Consider the following 12,407-nt stretch of genomic DNA (forward strand, 5'->3'; position numbering starts at 1 on the left):
CATTCTTTATGGATTTCAATTTAAATTATTCCCTTCCTTTCTGAATCCTCCCTTATACTTTATAGGTTTGAATCTTTTATTCTTTTTGTTAAATACCCTTCTTTCAAATACATGTATCTTAATAATGATAAGAATAATAACCAACTACTTATTGAGTAAATTCTGTGTTCTAGGTGATTTACATATATTTTCTGTAACTTTAGAACAACATAAGCAAACTCTAAGCAGACTCAGAGGTTAGGTTAAATTATTTAACAAAGGTTACATTTCATATGTATCTGATTTAGGTGGATTTGATCTCAAGTGTATGTTACTTTAAAATCCAAATTCTTACTGCTAATTCATGCTGCCTTAAATAAATGTGGGGTATTATAAAATAAGAATGAATGGGGTGCCTGGGTGGCTCAGTCGTTATGTGTCTGCCTTCGGCTCAGGTTGTGATCCCAGGGTACTGGGATCGAGCCCCACATCGAGCCCCACATCGGGCTCCCTGCCCAGTGGGAAGTTTGCTTCTCCCTCCCGCACTCCCCCTGCTTGTGTTCCCTCTCTTGCTGTGTCTCTCTCTGTCAAATAAAAAAAAATTTTTTTAAAGTAAGAATGAAGAGTCTGGATTAAAAAATATGGAAAAAACAGCTATTTGGCTGAACAATAAAATGAACAGAAGTCAAGAAATTACAACTTATTATTCTATAACAACTATTCCATTTATTCCATGCCACCTTGGACTATTTTGTGCTACTGTAAATACTGTAAATGATTTTAGTCATTTTATATACATGTGGAATGTAATTGAAATATGATTTTTCTGAGAGCAAATAAGTGTATCTCCTGTCTTGTGTCTTCAAATGATAAACCAATAAATTGCATTAACATAATGTAGTATAGTTCACCCTATTCCCTTTTTGGTCTTTGTGTTAGTATACCACATGTTTTGTGGTATCTTGCTTTCTTTTACTATTTGGTCTCATTATTATCACAACTGTTTATTTTAATTCTTTTAAAGAACCAACCCTAGTTTCATTGATCTGTTCTATTGTTCTTTTGGTTTCTATTTCATTGATTTCTGGTCTAATCTTTATTAATTCTCTTCTCCTGCTGGGTTTAGGCTTCATTTGCTGCTTTCTCCAGCTCTGTTAGGTGTAAGGTCAGGTTCTGTATTTGAGACCTTTCTTGTTTCTTGAGAAAGGCTTGTATTGCTGTATACTTCCCTCTCAGGACTGCGTTTGCTGCATCCCAAGGGTTTTGAACAGTTGTGTTTTCATTTTCATTTGTTTCCATGAATTTTTAAAAATTCTTCTTTAATTTCCTGGTTGACCTATTCATTCTTTAGTAGGATGCTCTTTAACCTCCATGTATTTGAGTTCTTTCCAAATTTCCTCTTGGGATTGAGTTCAGGTTTCAAAGCATTGTGGTCTGAAAAACAACTGTTTATTTTAGTAAACTGTAAATGTAAATGCACTATTTATTTATTTATTTTTATTTTAATCTTTTAATTTCCCTCCATATTTTATAAACTAATTAAACAGCAATCATGTCAAAGAAAGTAAACTATGTGATTAAGAATATGCTGCTAATATAATACAGAGCTGCCTATGTCCAACGACTTCATATCTTAAAGAACAGACATATGAAAAAATGCTCAACATCACTCAGCATCAGGAAAATACAAATCAAAACCTCAATGAAATACTACCTCACACCAGTCAGAATGGATAAAATTAACAAGCCAGGAAATAAGAGATGATGCTGAGGATATGGAGAAAGGGGAACCCTCTTACACTGTTAGTGGGAATGCAAGCTGGTACAGCCACTCTGGAAAACAGTATGGGGGTTCCTCAAAAAGTTGAAAATAGAGCTACCCTACAACCCAGGAATTGCACTGCTAGGTATTTACCCCAAAGATACAAATGTAGTGTTCCGAAGGGGCACCTGCACCCCAATGTTTATAGCAGCTATGTCCACAATAGCAAAACTATGGAAAGAGCCCAGATGTCCATCGATGACGTATGGATAAAGAAGATGTGATATGAGGGAGGAGCAAGATGGCGGAGGAGTAGGAGACCTGGATTTCGTCTGGTCCCAGGAATTCTGCTGGATAGGGATCAAACCATTCTAAACACCTATGAACTCAACAGGAGATCGAACAAAAGAATAGCAACAACTCTCTGAACAGAAAAGCACCACTTTCTGTAAGGTAGGACGTGTGGGGAAGCGAATCCAAGGCGATATTTGGGAGGATAGACGGCGGGGGAGGGGGCCCCCGTTGGCCGCTTCTGGCAAGTGATAGAGCAGCGGAGCACAAAATCGGAACTTTTAGAGGTCTGCTCTGCTGAGGGACGTTGCTCTAGTGGCTAAGCAGGGGGTGGAACCCTCGCTGGGACAGTGTGATCTCAGGACCCTCGGGGTCACAGAAAGACCGGGGGTGCTTGAGTGCAGCAGAGCTCCCAGGGATCGGAGCGGGGAAGCTGGCTGCAAAGGCGGAGCTGAGGAGTGGGCTTTCAGCTCGGGGTTGCCATAAACCGTGATCTGCGGCACAGTCGGGCCACTGCTCTTCCAGCAGGGACCCAACAAGCGACAGATCCGGGGAGACAACCCTTCCTTCCCCAGGAGGAGCGGCGTGGGAGTGCACTGCAGGGATCTGCTGGGTTTGGAGCCTCCACACGGGGTCGGGTGCCAGAGATAGAAATGCTCGGTCACAGGCTGGGTGAGCACAGAGTACGGCGGGAGACCAGGGAGACGGGAGTGATGACTGCTTTTCTCTGGGGGCCCACTGAAGAGTGGGGCCCCTGAGTTCTCTGCTCCTCTGGGGTGGAGGTTGGGAGGCTGCCATTTTCACTCTCGTCCTCCAAAGCTGTATGGAAAGCTTGCAGGGAAGAAAAGCTCCCGAGAGCAAACCCGAGCAGATTACTTAGGCCGGACTGGCAAGGGTGGGGCAATTCCGCTTCTGGGAAAAGACATGGCACGGCAACAGGCCCTTCCCCCAGAAGATCAGCAAGAACAGCCCGCCAAGACCAAGTTTACCGATGAATGAGAATGGCAGAACTCCAGCTCTAGGGGAATACAGCATACAGCACATAGAATTCATGGCTTTTTTGCCATGATTCTTTAGTCTTTCAAAGTTAATTTCTTTTTTTTGAATTTTTCTTTTTCTCTTTTTCAGCCAACATCTTATCAGTCCCTTTTTTAAAAAAATTTTTTATTTTTCATTTTTAGAGTCATATTCTACCCCTTCATAGTAGTTAACCTTATTTTTGGCATATATATAAGTTATTCTCTCCTTAAAATATTGCACCTATTAAGGAGGTGCAATTAAAAATGGAGGCTCTAACTGCTAGGATAAATGAGGCAGAAGAGAGAAACAGTGATATAAAAGACCAAATGATGGAAAATAAAGAACCTGAGAAAAAGAGAGATAAACAACTACTGGGTCACGAGGGCAGAATTCGAGAGATAAGCGATACCATAAGATGAAACAACATTAGAATAATTCGGATCCCAGAAGAAGATGAAAGAGAGAGAGGAGCAGAAGGTATATTGGAGCAAATTATAGCAGAGGACTTCCCTAATTTGGGGAAGGAAATGGGCATCAAAATCCAGGAGGCACAGAGAACTCCCCTCAAAATCAATAAAAATAGGTCAACACCCCGACATCTTATAGTAAAACTTATGAGTGTCAGAGACAAAGAGAAAATCCTGAAAGCAGCTCAGGAGAAGAGATCTGTAACCTACAATGGTAGAAACATTAGATTGGCAACAGACCTATCCACAGAGACCTGGCAGGCCAGAAAGGACTGGCAGGATATATTCAGAGCACTACATGAGAAAAATATGCAGCCAAGAATACTATATCCAGCTAGGCTGTCATTGAAAATTGAAGGAGAGATAAAAAGCTTCCAGGACAAACAAAAACTAAAGGAATTTGCAAACACAAAACCAGCCCTACAAGAAATCTTGAAAGGGGTCCTCTAAGCAAAGAGAGAGCCTAAAAGTAACATAGACCAGAAAGGAACACAGACAATATACAGTAACAGTCATCTTACAGGCAATATAATGGCACTAAATTCCTGTCTTTCAATAGTTACCCTGAATGTAAATGGGCTAAATGCCCTAATCAAAAGACACAGGCTATCAGATTGGATAAAAAAACAAGACCGATCGATATGCTGTCTGCCAGAGACTCATTTTAGACCCCAAAACACCCCCAGCTTGAAAGTGAGGGGGTGGAAAACCATTTACCATGGTAATGGACACCAAAAGAAAGCTGGGGTGGCAATCCTTATATCAGACAAATTAGATTTTAAACTAAAGACTGTAATAAGAGATGAGGAAGTACACTATATACTACTTAAAGTGTCTATCCAAGAAGGAGATCTAACAATTGTAAATATCTATGCCCCTAACATGGGAGCAGCCACTTATATAAGCCAATTAATAACAAAAGCAAAGAAACACATCGACAACAACACAATAATAGTGGGGAACTTTAAGACCCCCTCACTGAAATGGATAGATCATCTAAGCAAAAGATCAACAAGGAAATAAAGACTTTAAATGATACACTGGACCAAATGCACTTCACAGATATATGGACTTCACTGGGTGTTTTAAGCAAACAATGAATCATGGAACACTACATCAAAAACTAATGATGTAATGTATGGTGATTAACATAATAATAAAAAAAACTAAGCCAAAAAAAAAAAAAAGAGGTGGTATGTATATATACACTGGAATACTACTCAGCCATCAGAAAAATGTAATTTTGCCATTTGTAATAACATGGATGGAACTAGAGGGTATTATGCTAAGCAAAGTCATTCAGAGTCATTCAGAGAAAGACAGTTATCATATGATCTCACTCATATGTGAAATTTAAGAAACAAAACAGGATCATAGAGGAAGGAAGGGAAAAATAAAACAAGACAAAATCAGAGGAATACAAACCATAAGAGACTCTTAATCATAGGAATCAAACTGAGTGTTGCTGGATTGGAGCTGGGTCGGGCATGGGGTAACTGGGTGATGGTCGTTAAGGAGGGCACGTGATGTAATGAGCACTGGGTATTATGTTAAGACTGATGAATCACTGAACTCTACCTCTGAAACTAATAATATATATTAATTAATTTAATTTAAATAAAAAATTTGGAAAAGGTAAGTAAAATGTTACACATTTATGCTGTCATTTAAGATCAACATGTTATTGTCCGGATTTGTTAACAAGGATCAAAAACCAGAAGAACCGCATGGTTCATTCAGTAAGTGCCTACAGCAATGTACGTGACTATATCTCATTTCAAATATTAGCAATGATGTCCATTGGTAAATTTATGGTAAAATCTAAATAGTGTTTCAGGTAAGTGGGGTTGTTAGTTTGACACTTCCCACTGCTCTTTGAATCATACTTTGTATGAAATGCCAGAACCTATCTTTTTTTTTAAATTTCAAGTTTTATTTAAATTCCAGTTAATATATAGTGTAATATTCATTTCAGGAATAGAATTTAGTGATTCATCACTTACATACATTACCCAGTGCTCATCATATGTGCCCTTAATACTTAATACTCATCACCTATTTAACCTGTCCCACCACCCACCTTCTTTCCATCAACCCTCAGTTTGTTATCTATAGTTAAGAGTCTGTTTTATGGTTTTCCTTTTCTCTTTTTTGCTGTTCTTTGGATGAATTTAAAATATATCACATATTTCCTGTGCTCTAAACAGACATGCAAAAACTAATATTCAACACTGAAATCAAATTTAGCTCCTAAATTTGTATTTTAGTAATTCAGTGAATATTTATAGATTACTGTCTTTGTGCCAAGAATTGTGTTATACTTGAGATGGAGAGGTAGAGAAAGTAGTGATAAAAAGATAAGGCATTAGATTCTTCTGATGAGAAACCACAGTTACTAGGGGTAAAAAGACACACATAATTAATAATAAAAAGGTAATAATGCTATCAGAAAGGTATAAACAAGATGCTGTGGGACCAGAGAGGAACAATCACTTTGAGGAGGGTCAGGTAAGACTTGCCAGAGGAGATGTCATTGTATGTAGTTCTACAGGGCGAGTAGGATTTACCACAAGGTGAAACAGGGATATGCATATATCTAGGCATTGGGAAAACACAATAGAGTTCTAATGTTTGCATTTGTGTGTAGAATCTCTATAAACACAACTGCTACTAATATTAACTGATATAGGAGTATTATATTTGTGAATCAAATACAGTATGTGGCAATGCTTTTGGTGACATGATTTTCTAAAATGGTAATAGTTTGGTGCACTTGGGTGGCTCAGTTGTTGGGCGTCTGCCTTCGGCTCGGGTCATGATCCCAGAGTCCTGGGATCGAGCCCTGCATCGAGTCCCGCATCAGGCTCCCTGCTCCTCGGGAGGTCTGCTTTTCCCTCTCCCACTCCCCCTGCTTGTATTTCCTCTCTTGCTGTGTCTGTCTCTGTAAAGTAAATAAATAGAATCTTAAATAAAATAAAATAAAATAGTAATACTTCTGGGTAAAATTATGAACAAGTAAAATATCCTTTCTTGGTTTATATGTTAGTTGTATTCTTGGAAAAAACAGTATTTATTAAAGCTATACAAAATATATATAACAGAGGTAGATTCTAAGCTCACAGAATTACAAATAGGATTTTTACATATATTAGTATCTGTATAGGACATTTAAAAGTTATACTGGACTCTCCTCTACTTTGCAGTACATCTAGCATTTCTGTTCTCCACCAACCAAATGTCATCACTGTTCTTTCATCATTATGATAACAAAGAAACACATCAACAAATGTCTAGAATTCCCTTTAAGAACACTCCTCACATTGATAACCATCTCAACAGAATTATTATAGTGACAGAACTAACAAAAATTCTTAGAGAAGTGGAGAATAATGCATATAAACCATTTCTTTATCTTTCCAAGAAGAGTGTCAGTAAATACAATTTAACATTGATAAATTAACTATAATATTGTGCTAGTTTTTGTCTGTTTGATTCATCTGGTCTTTGTTCCCTTTCTCCTTTGTTTTCTGCCTTCTTATAGATTGATTGGCTGTTTTAATTTCATTTTATCTTCACTTTTGGCTAATTCATGACATTTTTTTTTAGTGTTTGGCTTTTCAGTATACATCTTTAATTTATTATAGTTCATCTACTTTCAAACAAATTATACAGCTTTATATTTAGTTTAAGAAACTTAAAACATCATACTTCCGATTCCCCCCTCCCATCTTTTGTGCTATTCTTGCTATTTATTTGACTTCTACCTGTGGTATAATGTCATATTACATTGCTACTATTTTTTCTTTAGATAGTTATTTATTTCTTGGAGTATTAAAGATAAGAATATTTGTATTTACCTTCATTTATAATATTTCTAGAGTCTTTAATTTCTTCGTGTGGATCTTAGCTTGTATCTGTTATCATTTTCTGTAGGCCAGAAGAAATTTCTTTAACATATCTTATAATACTAGAGTGCTGATAATGAATTCTCTCATCTCTTGTTTTCCTCAAAATACCTGCATTAATTTTTTTAAAGCTGTTTTTCTTTCAATAATTTAAAGATGTCATCCACTGGACTTCTGGTTTGTACAGTTTGTTATGAGTAGGTGCACTGTAATTCTGTAATATTTATCTGAGTTCTTTGCATGTGATTTGTATTTTCATATATGATACAGAAAGTTTTAAAAATAAATATTTTGCTTGGTGCTTCTTGGATCTGTAGCAGGATATTTTTCATTAATTGTGGAAAATCTTCAGTGTTAATCTCTTCTCATATTTCTTCTGCCCCATTCTCTCTCATCTCCTTCTGGAATTTTAGTTATACATATGTTAGATCATTTGATATTGTTCTACAAATTTGGATGCCATGATTTTTCTTTTTCTTTTTTTATCTTTCTGTTTATGTTCAGCTTATTTCTGTTGATCTAGAGTTTACTAATTCTTTCCTCATCTGTGTCAAGTTTACTGATGAGTACATTAAAGAAATTCTTCATCTCTGTTAGTGTATTTTTTAGTTTTAGTATGTCTTTTTGGCTTATTATTGTAATTTCCATCTCTCTGCTTAAGTTCCCCATTTTTTCATGCATTTTGTCCTCCTTTTCCACCAGAGGCTTCAGCATATTAGTCTTAATTATTTTATTTAATTTTTAAAAAAGTTTTATTGACTTTTATTTGAAGTTTATTTTAGTGGGTGGTGGAGCATAGGGAGAGAGAGAGACTCCCAAGCAGGCTCCATGCTCAGCTCGGAGCCCCTTGCTGCGCTCCATCTCATGACACCGAGATTATGACCTGAGCTGAAACCAAAGGTTGGATATTCAACCAACTGAGCCACCCAGGTACCCCAGTCTTAGTTATTTTAATTCATTGTCTGATAATTCCAGTGTCTAGTCATTTCTGAATCTACTTCAATTAATTGCTCTTCATAGACAGTAGGTTGTTTTTTCTTGATTTTTTTTGTATGTTCAACAATTTTGTGTATACTTGGCTTCTAGTGTAGAACAGTAGGCAATGATAGAAAATACTATTTGTCACTGGGAATGGATAAACCTCTTCTCCTGGTCATTTGTGTGAGGGCTTATGTCAACCTAGTCAAGAGTTAAGCTAGGTTAAGTTTCATTGTTGCTATGGTTATCTTGAGTTTATGACTGGCTTCATATTCTTCTAGAGTTACTTTTAAAAAACATTTTAATTAGTTAATTTATTTTTAAAATTAAAAAATTAAATTCCAGTATAATTAATGTATAGTGTTATATTAGTTTCAGGTATACAATATAGTGATTCAACAATTCTATACATTACTCAGTGCTCATCATCATGTAAGTGTACTCTTAATCCCCTTCAGCTATTTCATCCACCGCCCCCCCCCCAACCTTCCTCCCTCTGGTAATCATCAGTTTGTTCTCTGTATTTAAGAGTCTGTTCTTTTGTCTATTTTTTCCTTTATTCATTTGTTTTGTTTCTGAAATTCCACATATAAGTGAAATCATATGGTATTCGTTTTTCTCTGATTTACTTTGCTTAGCATTATACACTCTATGTTGTTGCAAACAGTAAGATTTCATTCTTTATATGGCTGAGTAATATTCTATTAAATCTATATATCTATTTATCTGTATATCTATATATCACATGTTCTTTATCCATTCCAGATATATCACATCTTCTTTTTCCATTCATTTGTTGATGGACACTTGGGTTGCTTCCATAATTTGGCCATTGTAAATAATGCTGCAGTAAATATAGGAATGTATATATCTTTTTGAATTAGTGTTTTGTATTCTTTGGGGAAATACCCAGGAGAGGAATTACTGGATCATATGGTAGTTCTATTTTTAATTTTTGAGGAACTGCCATACTGTTTTCCATAGTGGCCATACCAGTTTGTATTCTTACCAACAGTGCATGATGGTTCCTTTTTCTCCATATCTTTGTGAACACTTGCTTCTTGTGTTTTTGATTTAACCATTCTGACATGTATGAGGTGATATTTCATTGTGGTTTTGATTTGCATTTTCCTGGTGATGAGTGATGTTGGGCCATCTTTTCACGTGTCTGGTGGTTATCTTATGTCTTCTTTGGAGAAATGTCTATCCATGTCTTGTGCCCATTTTTAAATTGGATTATTTGTTTTTTGGGTGTTGTTCTATAAGTTCTTTATATATTTTGAATACTAACCCTCTATCATATATGTTATTTGCCAATATCTTTACCCATTCAGTACACTTTTAGTTTTGTTGATGATTTCCTTTGCCGTGTAGAAGCTTTTTATTTTGATGTAGTCCCAAAGGTTTGTTTTGGCTTTTATTTCTCATGGCTGAGGAGACATATCTAGAAAAATGTTGCTATGGCTGATGTCAGAGAAATTGCTGCCTGTGCTCTCTTCTAGGATTTTTATGGCTCCAGATCTCACATTTAGGTCCTAAGTCCATTTTGAGTTTATTTTTGTGTAGGGTGTAAGAAAGTGATCCAATTTTATTCATTTATATATAGTTGTCCAGTTTTCTTAACCCCCTTTGTTGAAGAGACTTTTTCCCATTACATATTCTTGCCTCCTTTGTCAAAGATTAATTGACCAAATAATCATGGATTTATTTCTGGGCTCTTTATTCTCTTCTCTTGATCTATGTATCTCTTTTTGTGACAGTACCATACTGTTTTGATTACTACAGCTTTGCAGTATATCTTGAAATTGTGATACTTCTAGTTTTGTTTTCCTTTTTCAAGATTGCTTTGGCTGTTCAGGGTGTTCGGTGGTTTCACACAAATTTTAGAATTATTTGTTCTAGTTCTGTGAAAAATGTTGTTGGTATTTTGGTAGGGATTGCATTAAATCAGTAGATTACTTTGGGTAGTATAGGCATTTTAACTATAGTTGTTTCTCCAATGCATGAGCATGGAATATCTTTCCATTTGTTTGTATCATCTTTAATTTTTTTCATCAGTGTTTTATAGCTTTCACAGTACAGGTCTTACACCTCCTTGGTTAATTTTATTTCTAGGTATCTTATTATTTTTGGTGTAATTGTGAATTCAGGTTGTTTTATTAATTTCTTTTTTTGCTACTTTATAAATATTGTATAGAAACGCAACAGGTTTCTGTATATTGATTTTGTATCCTGTGACCTCACTGAATTCATTCATCAGTTCTAGTAGTTGTTTGGTGGAGTCTTTAGGGTTACCTTATTCCTGAGGGAAAGGGGTAGAGTGATTGAGAGTTTTTCCTCATTCATCCACCCTAAACTTTTGTCCTTTGCTGGGTATTCCTGACACAGACAGGGTTTATTTCCATGCTTTTGTCTCATCTCTAGCAGTAGATGACAGGTGTTTTTTAGTGCTTGCTATTTTAGAATTGAGGGAGCAAGAGTATTTCTGTTGTCTTGGTCTAGCCTAAGACCAGGACCTAACCTTAGGAAGATCCTATATGCTGTGATCTTGGGGTGGAGTTTTTTCAATGATCCCATCTACCCTCTTTTCATCTCTGCCTTGAATCATTGATGGGTCTTGTGTGAGACAGTCTTTTCTTCCCCTCCTCCAGGTATAGAGGATATTTTCTTTTGGTGTTCCTCCTCCTGTTTGGAGTCTTATTTGTGCACTGGGGTTTTAAGGCTTGCTATTTATCCCCTAGTGGCTTAAGGTCTTTTTCTTCTCCATAAGGGAAAAGGATATTGGTGGGGTTTCATGCCTTTTCTATAACAGAAGCCCATCCCCTTCTCCATTCCTGCATTACAATGAAAGGCATTTTTTATTTTTCTGCCCTGCCACTAATCTTTCTCCTAAATATCTGATGGAGGCATGTACAGAAGAGTCTGCCAGTGAGTGTGAATTCCCTTTGTGTCTATGACTCTCAGAGATTCTATAGTCTCCTATTTCCTATACTTGATTTTTTTTTTAAAGATTTTATTTATTTATTTGAGACAGAGAGAATGAGAGACAGAGAGCATGAGAGGGAGGAGGGTCAGAGGGAGAAGCAGACTCCCCGCCGAGCAGGGAGCCCGATGCGGGACTCGATCCCGGGACTCCAGGATCATGACCTGAGCCGAAGGCAGTCGCTCAACCAACTGAGCCACCCAGGCGCCCCCTATACTTGATTTTTAATAGTTAAAAAAATTTTTTAGCTTAATTCTTTTTATTCACTTGTATGGCACCAAGCATTTCTTTCTCCTGTGCTCTGCCATAAAGTGCTTGCTTCCGTCCTTTTTTGGTGGGGCCTGACTTTCCTTGGGTATCAGATTATTGTTGCCCTGCAATTTCCATTTTCTGATAGATTTTTATAAGTTACGATTTTGTTCTTTGCTGGGATATATCTTATTAAGGTGGAAGCAATGATTTTTTTCAACTTTATACATCCAACTAGAAGTGAAACTTCTAAAATAAAAAAAATTAAAGTTCCTATTAAGAAATATAACTTCTTTTTTTTTAATTTAAATTCAATTAGCCAACATATAGTACATCATTACTTTCAGATGTAGTGTTCAGTAATTCATCAGTTGCGTATAACACTCAATGCTTATCACATCATGTGACCTCCTTAATACTCATCACCCAATAACCCCATCCCCCCCCCACCTCCCCTCCAGCAACCCTCAGTTTGTTTCCTATAGTTAGGAGTCTCTCATGGTTTTTCTCCCTCTCTGATGACTTCCCATTCAGTTTCCCTCCCTTCCCCTATGATCCTCTGCATGGTTTCTTATATTCCACATATGAGTGAAACTATATGATAATTGTCTTTCTGTGACTGACTTATTTCACTTAGCATATTACCCTCCAGTTCCGTCCATGTCAATGTAAATCATAAGTATTCATCCTTTCTGATGGCTGAGTAATATTCCATTGTATATATATATACCACATCTTCTTTATCCATTCATCTGTTGATGGACATCTTGGCT

At 36.7% G+C, this 12,407-nt stretch overlaps 1 protein-coding gene across 1 annotated transcript in view; it reads left to right on the plus strand.

Moving 5' to 3' along the window:
* The window catches only part of LOC118019441 (cytosolic carboxypeptidase 6-like), a 273,414-nt gene that overhangs the window by 105,067 nt on the left and 155,940 nt on the right, over nt 1-12,407 (plus strand). The window lies entirely within an intron of this gene.

Source organism: Mirounga leonina, unplaced genomic scaffold (genome assembly GCF_011800145.1).
Source record: "Mirounga leonina isolate KUSES-001 unplaced genomic scaffold, KU_Mleo_1.0 Mir_173, whole genome shotgun sequence".
NCBI lineage: Eukaryota > Metazoa > Chordata > Mammalia > Carnivora > Phocidae > Mirounga > Mirounga leonina.